The sequence below is a fragment of the Mauremys mutica genome, chromosome 3, assembly GCF_020497125.1.
Source record: "Mauremys mutica isolate MM-2020 ecotype Southern chromosome 3, ASM2049712v1, whole genome shotgun sequence".
In the NCBI taxonomy this organism is placed as follows: Eukaryota; Metazoa; Chordata; order Testudines; family Geoemydidae; genus Mauremys; species Mauremys mutica.
In genome coordinates this window covers 45,205,614-45,222,940 of record NC_059074.1, presented here as the reverse complement: position 1 = coordinate 45,222,940, position 17,327 = coordinate 45,205,614, and the positions used below count along the sequence as shown (strand labels likewise).

At 42.7% G+C, this 17,327-nt stretch overlaps 1 long non-coding RNA gene across 1 annotated transcript in view; it reads right to left on the bottom strand.

Annotated features, from left to right (window-relative positions):
- LOC123365911 overlaps positions 1-17,327 on the bottom strand; it is a 61,048-nt gene that overhangs the window by 17,516 nt on the left and 26,205 nt on the right. The window contains exons 2-3 of the long non-coding RNA XR_006577823.1: positions 2,367-2,481; positions 225-296 (exon numbers count right to left, since the gene is read on the bottom strand). This is a non-coding gene — a long non-coding RNA (uncharacterized LOC123365911). The remainder of the gene's footprint in view (positions 1-224; positions 297-2,366; positions 2,482-17,327) is intronic.

The following is a 17,327-nucleotide window of genomic DNA, read 5'->3' as shown; positions in this document are numbered from 1 at the left end:
TCTTTATATGTTCCAACCTGCAATGTTGTAAATGAGGATCATGTCTGTTGCTGTGTCTCAGAATAGTTCATAAGTGAAGTTGTTTTCTTGATACTTAAGAACTTAATTTTGTTCAACAGGAAAAGTACATTGGCTTTTTATGATGTTTGAACTGGGTGCTCCTGGAGTGATTGTATTTCCAGAGGTCACCCTAAGGTCTTGTTTTCAATAAGAACAGTAGTTACCTTTATTTCTAATGCACTTCCAAGTCACTTTGCTGGTGTTCACCACTGGTTTTAGAGGAACAAACTTCAGACCTAACAAAAAAAACAACCACACACACGTTAAAGAGTTGATTATAATCTGTTTTCCATGGAAAATAAAGATTCATGACATGCCTTTCTAATGATCCGCATTCCTGCAAGTGAAAATCAGACAGGATTAATAGAGAACTGCTATAAACAAAATCTCTGTAACTGTTAATTTGACTACAAATATTGTTTCTCTCATATGTTAGCAGCAGCTTTAGTTTTAAATAATTTCACCTTTTTTATAAAGCTGTTCCTGGAAGCCAAGGGTTTATCACCTGCTTTTTATTGGCTTCAGTGGGAGCTGCATGTGTTCGGTACCTCAGAAACAGGTCATTAATGTATGTGTTATATAGGATCAGAATCAAAGCCCACAGAAATCAATAAGAATATTCCTATTTACATCAATGGGCTTTGGGTCCAGCATGTAAAATTTGAAGTGCTGCCATACTGGGTCAGTGCATCCTGACCCATATCCTGCCTCTGACAGTGGCCCATACCAGGGCTGCAGAACAGTGCAATTATGGAGCGATCCACTTACAGCTTCTGAAAGTCAGAGGCTTAGGGTGCAGTTTTGACTATGTTGGCAAATAGCTATTGATGGACCTATCCTCCATGAACTTAGCCAGTTCTTTTTTTGAATCCAGTTGTACTCTTGACCATCATAACTTCCCATAGCAGTGAATTCTATAGGTTAGTTGTGCATTGTATGAAAAAGTACTTCCTCTTGTTTCTATGAAATCTGCTTCCTATTAATTTAATCCTGGTTTTTTTATTGTGTAAAAGGATCGACAATACATTTCTGCTCACTTTTTCCACACCATTCATGATTTTATCAACCTCTTTCATATCTCCATCATTTATTTTCTAAGCTGAACAGTCAAAGACTTTTTTGTCTCTCCTCATATGCAAGTTGTTCCATACCATGTATCATCTTTATTGCCCTTCTCTGAACCTTTTTGAGTTCCACTCCATGCTTTTGAGATGGGGAACCAGAACTGGACAGTCTTCAAGAGGTGAGCATACTATGGATTTATATAGTGGCATTATGATATTTTCTGTGCTCTGTCACAGGATCTCTCTACTTGAGAAGAGGCTCTCTTAGAAGACCTCCAAATTTATATCTATGGCTAGGACACACACTCCTCCCACCTCCTATTGATAATTGGGTCCTGGCCTCTACTGACTATTCCTATGATCTAGGGCAGAGGTGGGCAAACTATGGCTAGTGGGCCACATCTGCCCGGTAGGACCCTCCTGCCTGGACCCTCAGCTCCTGCCCCGGGAGGCTAGCCCCCAGCCCTTCCCCTGCTGTTCCCCCTGCCCCGCAGTCTCAGCTCGCCCCGCCACTGGTGCAATGCTCTGGACAGCCGGGCTGCGAGCTCCTAGGGCAGTGCAGCTGCAGTGCCGGGGCCTGACTTCGTGCTCTGTGCTGCGCGGTGGCATGGGTGGCTGCCTGTCCTGGTGCTGTGGGCGGCACAGCTGTAGCACCACTAGCTGACAGTGTTCCAGGCAAGTGCGGTAAGGGGGCAGGGAGTGGGGGTTGGATAGAGGGCAGGGGAGTTTGGGGTGGTGGTCAGGAGGCGGGAGTGTGGATAGGGGTCAGGGTGGGCAGCGGGCGGGGAACAGGGGGGGTTGAATGGGGGCAGGGAACCCCAGGGGGTAGTCAGGGAGAAGAGGTGGTTGGATGGGGCAGGGGTTCTGGGGGGGCAGTTAGGAAGGAGAGGAGGGGTTGGATGGGGAGGCGCGGGGCAGTCAGGGGTGGGGTTTCCAGGGACAGGGAACGGGGGGGCATTGGATGGAACAGGAGTCCCAGGGGGCCATCAGAGGGTAAGAAATAGGAGGGGGTCGGATAGGGGGCTGGGGCCGGGCCATGACTGACTGGGGAGGCAGAGCCTCCCCTAACCCACCCTCTATACAATTTCGGAAACCCAGTGTGGCCCTCAGGCCAAAAAGTTTGCCCACCCCTGATGTAGGGTAAAAGGAGAATGTTTATGACTAATGAAACTGCAGGAGCTTTGAAAGTCAGTGTTGCCTCACAGCTCAGCTTTATATTGAAGATGCATATATTGTACTTACAGTGCATTTATGGGGAGTCTGTGTGTTGCAGTAACATCCAATCATCTAGAAGCTGTAAGTTTCAATAAGACCATGTAGAACTGGGTTAAGAACTGTTGATTGAGGTCTGAGATATCTAGAGAATGGCATTAAAAGGAATCAGGAAATAACTTTTTTATATACCTGCCTTCCCTATAGAAATATAGTATAACAGGAAAAGATTTATACTGCTCTCAAAATGAAAAAAGTTTAGCTTAACGAGTTTTTATCACTTGTAACAAGCTGGAAGTGCATAGAAATGCCTAAAAAGAGTAAGGCTAGCAGATGGTTTTTTCCCCCTTAATTGCTGACTAAGCTGCTTTTATGGTCTTTCTTTTATATATTCATAGAGTCAATCATGTTACCTTGAAGAGGGGGGAAAAACTGCTATGAATTTGAATATAATTCACGGTAATAGATTTGGGGCAGCACTTAATCAACTAGGTGCATTGCCTCTGCATAAATAAATGACTTTTTTGTACAACTGAATAAGCCAGTTATGCATTGCACAGATAGCACAATATTCATAAAAAAATGAGTTACACAGCCACTCTTCGATTTTCCCATGCAACTTTTACGCAGGAGTCAGTGTGAATCAGGGCTGCCAGATTCAAAAATAGAAATGCCTTCATTACTCATTTATGTAGAGGGAATGAGGCAGAGTTGGGTGAACATACTGGTGGACATGAAAATCTGATAAATGTACACGGAAGCAACAATGGCAGCACAGGGTACCATAAGCCTGATGTTGATTGGCATAAATCATTAATTTGTATTTGATTTGTGATCCAGCCCAGTGAGCACTGGGAAACAATACATGGTTGCAGTGCTGAGCTTAGAATTGCTCTTCTACTTCATTCTAAAGACCTGGTATATTCCAGAAGAATGGCCATTGCCAACTTTTTGCTCATATATAGAATCTGACCCCAGGGATGATCAATGCCCTTGTATTGTGACAAAAAGTTTGAAGCCACATTGCAACAATTCAAGGAGAACAGGGAAAGCAAATGTGAGCCAGCTAATGGAAGAACATATTGGATACTTTCTGCTGCATAACACTTAACCAGTCATGTGTCATGGGCGTGATATAATGACACCACTAGAGGAAACATTGGGTAAGAAACCTTGAAGGTTCATGACACTGCCCAACTCAACACAGAAGGAAGGCTGCCCCTTGGAAAATGCACTTTTCCCTTCTCTCTTCTGTGTAAGTTAAATTTTAAAAAAATCAATAGCTTATTAAAATATTTCAAACATTTATTTCAGACTGTTGTGCTCTGATATGCATGGGTTTGAGAATTTTATCTTTCAGCAGTATGTATATGTGTCAAGCAGTGCTGGGGATTTTTCAAGGTTTTTTTCTTTTAATATTGGAATAAATACTAGAGCAGAATCCTGTGTAAATGTCAAAAGTACAAGCTAAACCTGCAGGGCATACTTTTTTTTTCTGCTGACTCTGCCCCCTCTTTGCCTTGTTCAGCGTACAGGTGCACAAGGAGGAAATAATTCCTTGCATGCAGAGGAGAAGCAGGCTACTTAAACCACAGACTTGCAATAGGAAGATTACATTCTACACACACCCCGAAAAGGCAAAAAGCTCTCAAGAATTGCAGCTAATGTTTTGATGAATTAAGCTTGCAGCAGAGACAGCTATTTGTGCTTCATTTAATTATAATACAACATAGAACATCATACGTTAGCGCTTTTGTTTATTGCAACTTGTCAGCTGCCTATAAAATCTGAAGAATATGTTTATTCCCCTGCAAGGTGTATTTCATCACCAATTATTTCACTGTCAGGCTTCAGTAGTCATTATGGGGTGGAGGTTGCCAGGGGAGTGCTGATGCTGTATTTAGACATTTTGCTAGTTAGGATTAACCTTTTAATGGTGACACTAAGATCGCCTTGCATATCAGAGAGAGAGGATGAGTGCCAGGAGTGGGAGTCAGAATTCTAATCCTGGTTTTGCCATTGATTCACTGTGTAACCTGGTGCAAGTCAATTAGGGCCAGATTCTGATTTCAGTTATGCAGATGTAATTCAGGAGTAAGTTCACTGATCTCAGTTTAAAAACCATGTGAGATCGGAATCTGGCTCTTGATATCTGTTTTGGATTCCTCATCTGTAAAACAGAGATTATAATACTTATTCATCTCACAGGGAGACTATGATGATTCATTAGTTAATATACTGTGCTTTGACTATATTAGGTGCTGATTATTATGATGAGAATAAGCAAAACAGTAACAGCAGCTTTAATGTACATAGTTATCTTTGTTGTGTAAAGGTTTACATTCAGTTAATGCTACTGTACACAGTTTTGATGCAATGTATACACTGCAGACATGAAATACCTGTTCAGAATTTGTGAAGGATCAGCAAAATTAGAATCAGGTTTGGAAAGATATTTGGCAGGTTGGTGGAGAAAAGGGGTGTATGTGTGACAATTTCCTCTGTGTTTTTCCTACCTTCTTCTGGTAATTCTTAGCTTGTTTCTTGAGCTGCTCTGAAACAGTAAATCATCTTTTCCATCCATTTATCCTGCAGTTTATCGCTGTTGGTAAATGGCCTTAGATAAATGTGCATTATCTGATTGTATATTTTCCCGTATCAGTTCCTCAAGTGGACCACTGATTGCACAAAAATCTTTTGCATGCATACAGAGATGGGTTGTTGAAATGTGACCTGGAGTCTTAGGGTCTGTCTACACTGCATAAAAAGACCCCTGGCTGCAAGTCTCAGAGCCCAGGTCAACTGCCTCAGGCTCGCATTGTGGGGCTATAAATAGCAGCGTAGAAACATTTTGCTTGGGCTGGATCTGGGATTCTGAAACTCAGCAAGGGAGATGGGCCTCAGAGCCCAGGAAGCACCATTTACACTGCTATTTTTAGCCCCATAGCACAAGCCTGAGTCAGTTAACCTAGGCTCAGAGATTCATTGCCATAAGGTTTGTTTGTTTTTTTTTGCAGTGTAGACAGAATCTTATTGCCCTGCTGGAAAAGCCATCCTGATATATGCCTATACAGCTAGAGAGATCTCTTCTGTCATTTTATTGCCAATGATCTAGCAAAAACAACAGTCCTATTCCAGACTAAAGTATGTTACTTACAGTGTCTCCCAGGTAGCTTGTGGCTACATGTAGTTACACCAAATTTACACTGTTATAACTGACATCAGAATCCTACCCTCACTTGGTAAAAATGTTTAACATCTGTATGACACTTAAAAATAACAAAATATTGCTGCTGCAGCCTGGTTATTTTTATTTATATTAGCATCAAAAAGGCTGGATTTACCTTCCAATGATAAAATCCATCGGAGGTGGCTAAGGGGAGGAATACTAATGGGAGGCTCTCCTTTTGGAGTTTCTCCTGTATTGTTCCATCAGTGGGTGGGAGGGACCAAGGTTTGCCCTACCCTATCCCCTTTAAAAAATATGAACCCCGAGTGCACCTATAAACATGGAGATCCCAGGAGGCCATAGCCATCTGCACCACTTCTGGAACCATTTTGTCCCCACCACTGCTCCCTGGCAGTGTGGCTTTAAAGGGACTTCTGTGGCCACAACTGCCCCCAGAGCCCCATTTCCACCACAGAAGGCTCCAAGAAAATTTTCCCAGGGCTAATGAGAAGGATTGTGTGCATCTATCTAACCTTATTTTAACCCAATAAGGGGTACCGAACAGAATGCTGGGAATCATCAAGAAAGGGATAGATAATAAGACAGAAAATATCATATTGCCTCTATATAAATTCATAGTATGCCCACACCTTGAATACTGCATGCAGATGTGGTCACCCCATCTGAAAAAAGATATTGGAATTGGAAAAGGTTCAGAAAAGGGCAACAAAAATTATTAGGGGTATGGAACAGCTTCCATATGAGGAGAGATTAATAAGACTGGGACTTTTCAGCTTGGAAAAGAGGCAACTAAGGGGGATATGACAGAGGTCTATAAAATTATGAGTGGTATAGAGAAAGTAAATAAGTAAGTGTTATTTACTCCTTCTCATAATACAAGAACAAGGGGCCACCAAATGAAATTAATAGGTAACAGGTTTAAAACAAACACAAGAAAGTATTTTTTCACGCAATGCACTGTGAACCTCTTTGCCAGAGGGTGTTGTGAAGGCCAGTACTATAACAGGGTTCAAAAGGGAGCTAGATAGATTCATGGAAGATAATTCCATGAATGGCTATTAGCCAGGATGGGCAGGAATGGTGTCCCTAGCCTCTGTTTGCCAGAAGTGGGATTGGGTGACAGGGCATGGATCACTTGATGATAACCTGTCTGTTCATTCCCTTTGGGGCACCTGCCATTGGACACTATAAGAGGACAGGATACTGGGCTTGATGGACCTTTGGTCTGACCCAGTATTGCCATTCTTATGTACCTGGGAGTCACCACACTGCCTAGTGAGTGTTGTGCTCTCCACAGACCTGTGGGTAAAAGCAGATAATCAAAAACTTTGAATTGGAAATTTTGTAGACTTCACTTTGCCTCTTTTTTTTATATTCAATATCTTTTTTCTAGGCTGTATTAAAGAAAAATTGCCACAATTACATTGCCTGAAAAGGTACACTTCTACCTCGACATAACGCTGTCCTCGGGAGCCAAAAAATCTTACCGTGTTATAGGTGAAACCGCATTATATCGAACTTACTTTGATCCACAGGAGTGCGCAGCCCTGCCCCCCCGGAGCACTGCTTTACCGCGTTATATCTATATTTGTGTTATATCGGGTCGCATTATATCGGGGTAGAGGTGTAGTCTCTTTGGATGTAAATAGCAGTGTGCTGTTAATTGTTGAAATGTTTTGACTAACTTTAAAGCTCATCACAATCCCCTAAATTTTCTGGTAAGAAAACAATTACATTTTTTGGTTCCCCTTTCCCCTCTGAAAATCTGATTTTAAATTAAAATTTTATCCAAAGCTTGACATTTCCCGTACTTCTACACCAATCCTTTAGGAATTGAACAGCCTTCTCTAGTAGTTACAATTAGTTGCTTGCACATGGTAATAGTCACAGATATTACAACTAGGTGACCCTCTTCACGTTTTGTTGAATGTCAGCTAGAGGATAGTGCAAGAAACAGGCAGCATCTCTGGATAGCCCAATTTTTCTATTTAGGGACAGCCCAGCTGGCTGCAGCTAGACAGAGGTCAAGAAAAGGCCTGTAAGAAAGAGTTTGTTTAATTCAGCTATTGTAGTGGGAGTGGAGGGAACACAAAATATGTGGTCAATGATTCAAAGAAACAAAATTAAAGACTCAAATATTGTGTAGCTATTGCTATTTGGAATACTGAACGCAGTTTGTTCAACAAGAGATGAGCAGATCTCAATTTAGAATTGCTTTGATAGCTCAAGAACTTGCATGTTTCATTATTGACCTTACAGCCCCAGTTAGTAGGAAAGGGCCAATTCACTGAGGCTGGCCACAGTCCAAGACCTCTTTTTGGAAAGAAAAAACAGATGAAGGGGACCTGAGAATTATAACTTCATGAACATATATACCCATCAGTAGTTGAGACCCTTGGCTTCAAGAAAAACTAGAGCCAAGATTGGCTTGTTGTAAACTATTTGGCCATCAGATGCCTTTGCTAGACCAAACATACATTTCCGTCCTGGATGACCAAAAATCTGTAGAAAAGTTGCAGATTGATACAGAATTTCAAAGTTAATTCAAACTGAATGCAGGTATATGAAAAGTATTTTGGGGAACTAAAAGAGAGACAAACTACAATGAGAAACAAGTCCTTTGAAGCAAATAAAAATGTGTTTGGTCTGTCAAAGATGAAAATTGCACCACTGCATAGGTGGGATCAACATCAATTGCTTTCTAATGATAAAGTTCCATCTCAAAAGTTTAAATGTTTTGCTACCCTTAATCATAAATCTATTATGACAGAGAACTGATTTCCCCTGTGAAAGGATGAAGAATAATTGCAACATCTCTCTTACTTGTGAAGAGGTTTACAAGCCATGACACCAGTGAAAAACAGTAAAAATTCTGTTGAAATCTATACATGTGGCTGATGCACTGACTCAATTACTCTATTATAGCTAGGACAAGAAAGAAGCACAACAACTTACATATTCCCAGTGTCCCATCCAGAAGTGAAAGAGACCCCAAATGATAGTAATTTTTATAAAAGTATCTCTTTACTGCAGGTGCAGACAAAAATATAGTCAACAGTGCTTTTTAGCACTGGAACCTAGTACAGCCCTGGAACCTAGTACAGCCACCTTATTTCCATGTTACAATGTGGTTTTAAATCACAGCATAGCAGTGTCTCAGGGTCTTTGCTTGAGTATTGCAATAGGGAACAAAAGGGAGACACATATGTGGTATTTGTAAACCTGATGTTAACAGGTCAGTTTTTCTGGTCTTTGACAGTTCCAGAAAAAAAAATGTATGTCCAGATAAGTGGCCAATATTATATGACAGCTACGTGGTGGTTTGGTTGGATGACTCATCACTAGCTGTAGATTTCTTTGCACTAAAATTAGATCAAGCAGTTTGTGATCTATCCTGAGAATAGAAATTAGAATCCATTCAGGCAAATGTTTTAATCTATCTTATTTGATTGCATCCCAAACACCTTTATTAGAGACTTATTGGTTGCACTTGCAGGCCAGTTAGAGCAAGACTTGAAGATAATGGCATCTCATTTTATAGCTGCTTCTGTAAACTTTGGCTTAGCATTTCAGTGAAGCAGATTTGCACCAGAGCCACATAAACAGTATACTAAAACGAAACACCAGGATTAATGGTATAATACTAAATACACTGACAATTTACCTACATCAGAAGCACTCTCATTTAGGGTAGGTCTGCACTGCACATCAAGCCAGAGCTCTGACTCATGATTGAGCCCAAGCCCCCTTTCTATCCACGTACAGTCTGACTCAGGTCAGCAAGCACTCAGGACTGAGATCCTAGTATCCTGCTAAGGAGGTGGGTCAGAGCACAAGTCCGACTGTGACTTAGGTCCAAGCCCTGTTATTTTGCAGTGTGCCTGGAGCATAAACCACAAACCTGAGTCAGGTCTTCAGAGTGTAGTTGGACATGTTAGCATGGCTGTGAACTCTGGATCCTACAACTGTAAATCCAGGTTTACAATGTAGTGTGGGCAACCGAGCTTGCAAATACTCACAGATCCGGGCTTAGTGTGCAGTATAGATATCCCTGTGAATATGTTAGGGTATGTTAATTTTATATCCAAAATCCTATTCTTCATTTGTTCTTCTACTAGATCTTATATGGAATCAGCATAGTATTGATCTTTTTTATAAAAAAATCTAATTTTACAGTGCACTAGTATTTTCTACTCTATTAGGTGATGTGGAGACATCACTTGCTACTAATGTAATATGCAGGTACTAGGAAATTTCCATATGAGATCTTTAGTCATGCATGAGTACAGAGTACTAAGATAAAATATTCAACAACATTTTAGTGGAGTGTGCTAGACTGAAAAACATAAATATGGACACCAAGTAAAGCAGTCAGACTATGGCTTGTTCATACCTAAAAGTTATATGAGCATAGCTACATCAGTCGGGGTTATGAAAAACACCATACCCTGACAAATACCCTATTTGTAGATGCAATTATGCCAATGGAAGAGTGCTTCTGTTAACACAACTAATGTAATTCATAGATGTTTTAGAGTAGCAACCGTGTTAGTCTGTATCCGCAAAAAGAACAGGAGTACTTGTGGCACCTTAGAGAAGTGGTGTTCCTACACTGTTGAAAAAAGCTCCTTCTGTTGGTGTAGGCTACAACTGCACAAGGGGGCTATGCCAGCATAGCCAAACTGGCATGGGTTCTACGGTGTAGACATACCTTAGTAGCTAAGTAATGAGGCACCTTAGAAGTACCTTATGATTCTGCAGAATCAAGTCATATCCTAAGATAAATAGTCATGTTCTACAAAGGGTTTGGAAGCATATACCAAAACAGTTGATCTACATTATGATGAACAAGCTGATGAAGCAACACAAATTGAGCACATAACATATTTAAAAGATACTTTAACTTAAAGTTGTGTAATACTTACAGACATAGGGAAAATATATCTGCCAAACTATTGTTTAATTATCAACAATGAATTAAAAAATGGTGTAGTAAAGCTCTTTGAATATAGTTGTCATTGTCACAGCAACCCAAGACACCAACTATGTCAGCTGCAGTAATAGCTAGTGGATCAGCCTCTTCACTATCCTCAACCCATCTACTCCAACTTTGCCAAAAAGTGCAAGCCACAAAGGCCAAAATGTTCTAAAGTGGCCTGTGATTTTGGGTGCCCAGTCGTTGGGTATCCCGTATTAGATGCCTTGTGCCTATTTTCAAAAGGTATTGAGCACTGATGTCATACTTCTGAAAAATCAGATTCCAAATGGATTTTATAGCTATGAATAAACTCAAGTAAGTTGTAAAACCTACAGTCTTTAGTTACAGAGATCACTACTATAACCTCTTTGGAGTTTAGAGAGCATGGCCCCTTTAAAACTTTTTCCTAGGCGGGAGGAGGAGAGTGAGAAAAAAGGAGGGAAACTCCAGGGGGTGGCTCTGGAGCTGGGACGTGGCCCGCAGGCTCTCGCAAAGGAAGCAGCAAAGAACCAGCCTGGAGCCTGGGAAGTACAGGACGGTTGATCGGGGACACCCCAGGACAGGAGCCAGGAGGAGCCCTGTGCCAGGGAGGAATCGCCCAAGAAGGACAGGCCAGAGCTGGACCCAGTATCACGGCTGCCCAGAGCTGCATGGGGCTGTGAGTACTGGGGCTTGTGACTCTGCATTGGGAACAAGGAGGGAGGTTGCTAGATAGTTAAGTGGGGAGGTGGTCACTCTGTGGGGCTTTGCAGAGAGCGGCAGAAGAGAGCACCGGAGGGTTTGTTGGGGGAAAGTTCACTGGCGCCAAAGACGACCAGGAGCACCCAAGACTCACCACTGGACTGGAACTTTGCTCAGGACTCCTGAACTCTGTGTGCAGACACATTGCTCAGTGTCTGCCCCTCCAGACTGTGCTACCACTGGGCCCGCGGGGCCTTGGCTTGGATGCAGCCCTGTTTTACTGCTCCCCCTGTATTTCCCCTTGTTGTTTTTCTCCTCTCATCCCTCTGTAAATAAATACCTCCCTTTGTTATATTCATTGTACTTTTCCTGTGGGTGGGTGTGTTCACTCTGGGGGGTTTGGAACAGGTGCCCCTGGGGTAGAAGGGATTTCTCCTGCTGCATTCCTGCGCGTGCCTTCTCTTGGCCAGAGCTGCCTGCAGAGCAGACTCCATCTTGGCCACGAGGGCGCTAAAGTTACATTACATTTTATAACTCTTGAAAATAAATACCAGTTAAAACAATTAAAAAGCCAATTAATATTTTTTCAATTTATTATTAATATTTGTTAATAATTTACGTTGTTTTGAATATCCATCTGAGAACAGATGCTTATGTGAAACAAGAAAGAATCTGCTTTCATGCGGTAGCTTTGACCTCCATGTACTAAAGAGGAGATGTTAACCTTAGAAATTCAGTAGAAATTGGGTTGAAGAAATGGTTTAAAATACTTTGTTTCTTTTTCCTCAGAAGTCCTCAGCAAACCAACTTTTCAGCCAGCCTTCATATTCTGCCTGTGTATAACTCATATTTGTGTATGCCAACATTCACATTGTGAATTTACATATTCCATGCAGATAGTTAAGAGCTCAGCTGAGATGGGAGGCCAACTGAGAATTGGATCCAACATGTTATTTTTGATAAAAATTTTTTGCAATATACTGTATGATAAACCAAGTTACATTAAATTTTATTTGTGCTTTTCATCCCATTACACCCTTCTCTTTTCATTCAAGACTTCAGTCTGTAGTGTTAACAAGTTCTTCAACTGCTCCTAACTTGGAGTGATACCTGACTTTGGGGAATAAGAATGAGCAGCAATAAAACTAGAGCTTGATTGCTTAAAGAAGTTTCATAAGATCAGCTGCACAAGGTCAGACAAAGTAGGCTCCTGTAAATGTTCATCCTTTGGAATGCCCATTAAAACGGGAAGTAACTACTTGTTAAATAATTAAAATACATACTCAGGGGTAAAGAGGGTTAAGGAATCCTGGTATTAAAGCTTGTTAACAGTATTGATTGAAAAGTACATTTGTGGTTAAGATATTATACAAATGAATCATTTAAAAGTGAGATTCTTCCCTGCTAAAATAGAACCTGAGACAGTGGAATTCTTCTTTAGATTTACTGGAAGATTATTGGCAGATCTTCAACTTGGTTGCATTGTTAGACTTTATAATTCCAATCATTAATTTGGTTGCTATGCAGTTGAATGTGGTAATTAACCAAGAATGTAAACAAACTGCCATTGTTTCTGCAAGATATAGTTGACTATTTTTGAAGAGAGCAGGATTATACAAACCGCGGCTGCACACTCACCATGATATTAAAGTGTTAATAAACACACTCAGCCTACCTAATATTCTAGACACTTCACAGTGCTGTTGACTACTGCTGAATAGCTGTTCTGTGCGTGAACAATAGATGTGGATAACCTCCACTTTAACATGCAGGAATGGTAACACAATAAACATTAATATCTATGATTATAGTGTACAATATATACCATTGTTGCACTCTTTTTTTCTTAATCTACTTTGTGTTCTGCTGAGGAGACCTATATTTGGAAATCTTCATTAGGCTTTACTGTGAGGATTTTTATTTTAAACGTTATTTTTCACATGGTATATTCAATTCTATCCTGGTGCATTCTCTGTCTTGTTTGTTTGTGTCCTGTGATGTCAAACAAACAATGTAGTTGTAAGAGAAAAAGAACTCACAGCTGCCAATGGGAATTGACACTAAAGATGCCACTTGGAATAGTTAATTTAGCTAATGCGCAATACTCTCAGAAAGTCACCTGTCCAAAGCAAATACAAAAACTGTCACAAATGAATGTGGGATGCAAGGACACTGAAGTCAGTGAAAGCATTATTATGAACTTTAATAGCCGCTGAATTGGGCCACACTCTTAGAAGCATTTTTCCCTCATGTGAACCTGTTCCCCTTTTACAGGTACATTCCTCACCCCATTCCCAGTAGAGTTTTTAGCTGGAGGCTAGACAAGGATGTATAACAGAAGTATTTACTGTGTACGCCGTATCTTCTCTGACCTTGAACTGAGGATGAGCAAGGATTCTGGCAGCCTGCATCCCAAACGATGACTCGTCAGTATGCATAGGGAACATGCTGATTCTCATTTTAGGTTTTAAAATGGAGCTGGATTTGTAAGGATCATTCTTCTGACTGTCAGACCATTACCTCCTTCAAACTGCAGTCAAGCCTTACTGTATGTTCCTGTAAGGGTACACTGTTTGTTTCATTGATCTGCTCTCACACTGTAAGATTCTGTGAGGAGGGTACTTGAACAGTTATTGACATATATTGTCAACATCTGTGACAGCCTCTGAATCCTATCCAGTCAGCTTATCCATGAAACACAGTCTGGTGGACTTGTCATGCTGCCTGGTATGGGACACAGCTAAAAGTGCCAGTCTCAGGTCAGATGGCCAGAATACAGGGCATATATTCCAGAGAGATGGTGTAGTCTGTCATAAGATTTCATCAAGCCAGTAACAAATGTGTGCTTCCAAAATACTGTACTAATTATTATGGAGCCACAGACAGTCCCCTTCGCCCCTCATGTACCACCCAGACAAACCAGACTTCTGTGATAAATTATTAATAAAACCAGAAATCACGTATATTAGGTTCTTCCAGGTCCAAAGAACCAGACACACCCCAGATCAAAATATACTTCAGATCATACCCAAAAACGATGCTGATAGACAATCCTTTCGTAAACAAAAAGTTTGTTAATATAAAAAAGAAGAGTTATTAAAAGGTTAAAATGAATCTTATACATTACATTTCAGAGTTTGTAGATCAAGGCCTGGTCTACACTACGAGTTTATCTCGAATTTAGCAGTGTTAAACCGAATTAACCCTGTACCCGTCTGTCGCAATCCGTTGCACAGTTATGGCTATGTATGGCCACTTGTCGGTCCACGGCCATCTTGTCCTGCTAAAAGGGCAAGGCAGCCTCCATCTTGGACCAGGTTCTTGTTGTATAGGAGAGGCCAGAGAGTCAATCCTGCCCAGCAACACTGGCTGTGTATGCTCTCTTGTGTTTTTTGTTTTTTTTCTTTTTCTGTTGCTGGGCCATCTAAAGGTCAGGCTAGTTCTGTGTATGAAGGCCTGATTCTGCCCAGCAACCTGTTTTTTTTGGGTCGGTCATCTGGAGGTCAGGTTAATTCTGCCCAGAGACTCACTTTCCTGCTCTTTTTGGACCCAGTCATCTAAGGGTCAGGTTTGTTTACTCATCAACTCCAGTGTGCCGTGTGCAAACCTTTCTGACGTGGGGTGGCAACAGCTCGAAACCTGAAGGGAGGAGGGACCAGGGAGCCAATCAGATACTGACACGAGGGAGTGAGACCTGTCTATAAAACTAGGTTCCCCCCCAAAATTTGTGTGGAGCATCCGCGTGTTAGCTGAAGGACCTGATCACTCGTTCGGCCAGGGTCTCCTCCCAGTAAAGTGCACTCGTGTCGTATCGTTTGGATTCGTTGTCATTTGGACCCGATCCCTGTCAGCTCGTCATGCTTCTGGTGTCTGTTCTGCTGGTCAGCTGCGCCTGGAGTGCGGTATTTGCTTTTTGATATCCGACAGTTAGTTTATTTAGCCTCTTACTTTTCCCCTCCCTAACTTGGTACCAAATATCTACTCAGGATATCAGGATTGTATTAGTGAGCTCAGAATTGCACAATTGTTTAGCTAGCTTGTATTATTGTTCTATTTGTTATTGAATTGTTAATTGCAAACTGCTTTATGTGTTTGAATCACTGCTCTGTCTGTGTCCAGTGTGTGTGTGTTTAACTGGGGAGCTGCCTCTACTTAGAGAGTAGCTGACCAAGGGGGTCCAGTCCCCGTGGTCTGAGTGAGTGGAATCTGCCCAGCTGCAGCCGCACCACACTCTGGATTTATCCTCTGTGTGAACGCAAGGGTGGCTGAGGCAGTGGCCCGTGGGTCTCTTTTCTGTGTTTGCTCCGGGCACCGCCCTGACGAACCCGATTCCTATCTGTGTGATTGGTGTGCCTGTCTATTTGGTGGTGTGGTGAGCAGTATACAGTACACTGTTATTGGTTTGAATTTGCTTGCATTGTTTATCTGAGTCCCAGTTGGAAATTGCCTCCTCCCCCGGCCCAAGGTGTAAAGAAATCCCTAAATAAACACAGCCACTTGGCTTTTCAGTGTTACCCTGGTCCTGCCTGTCTTTTCCTCACTCAATACCAAGCTTGAACGAACCCCCAGCTAATTCAGACACCGTCCACACAATGAAGCCCTTTATTTCGATATAAAGGGCTCTTAATATCGATATCTGTACTCCTCCCCGATGAGGGGAGTAGCGCTCAAATCGGTATTGCCATTTCAAATTAGGGTTAGTGTGGCCACAATTTGACGGTATTGGCCTCCAGGAGCTATCCCACAGTGCACCATTGTGTCCACTCTGGATAGCAATCTGAACTCAGATGCACTGGCCAGGTAGACAGGAAAAGCCCCGCGAACTTTTGAATTTAATTTCCTGTTTGCCCAGCATGGAGAGCTGATCAGCACAGGTGACCATGCAGTCCCAGAATCAAAAAAGAGCTCCAGCATGGACCGTACGAGAGTTACTGAATCTGATCTCTGTATGGAGAGATGAATCTGGTCTATCAGAACTCCGTTCCAATAGACGAAATGCAAAACATTTGAAAATCTCGAAGGCCATGATGGACAGAGGCCACAACACGGTCTCGACACAGATGGACTCAACACAGATGGACGCTCAGGGGTGGCTCTAGGAATCCCGCTGCCCCAAGCAGGGCGGCGCGCCGCGGGGCGCGCTCTGGCGGTCGCCGGTCCCGTGGCTCCGCGGGACCTCTTGCAGACATGCCTGTGGAGGTTCCGCTGGTCCCGTGGCTCCGGTGGAGCATCCGCTGGCATGCCTGCGGGAGGTCCACCTGAGCCGCGGGACCAGCGAACCCTCTGCAGTCATGACTGCGGAAGGTCCGCCGGAGCCGGCTGCCGCCCTGCCGGCAAAATGCCGCCCCAAGCGCATGCTTGGCGCGCTGGGGTCTTGAGCCGGCCCTGTGGACGCTCAACATCAAATGGACACTCACGGAGGGAGGGGCGACTGGCGACTGTAGCTATCCCACAGTTCCCGCACTCTCTGAAAACCATTTGAATTCTTGGCTGAGCTCCCAAAGCCTGAAGGGTCAAAAACATTGTCGCGAGTGGTTCAGGGTATATGTCGTCACCCCACCCCCACCCATGAAAGCAAAGGGAAAAAAATCTTCTCTCGCCTTTTTTCAATGTCACTGTATGTCTACTGGATGCTGCTGGCAGACGTGGTGCTGCAGCGCTACACAGCAGCATCCCCTTCCCTTCCCTTGCGGACGGCAGATGGTACAGTAGGAGTGATAGCCATCGTCGTCCCGTGAGTGCTCCTGGCTGGCCTCAGTGAGGTCGGCCGGTGGCGCCTGGGCAAAAATGGGAATGACTCCAGGTCATTCTCTTCTTTAATTTTTTTCTAATGGAGATTCACTCCTGCCTGGAATATCATGGCAGCTGGAGGCTGTCCTCCCCTCCCTCCTTTGATCTCTGCTTGCAGAGGCAATAAAGTCAGTGTTGTTTCTTATTCATGCATTCTTTATTACTTCATCACACAAATGCAGGGATAACTATCACACTATGCAAAGCAAATAGAGCAGTATAACAGGATACCTTCAGTGTTGGGGCACCTCCTTTTGCCTCAGTCTGGGGATCAGTTCTCAGGTGGTCTACTGCTCACCTCCATCCGTTGTTCACCCTGGGGTCTGTCTCTGGATTTGGGATGTTCCCTCTT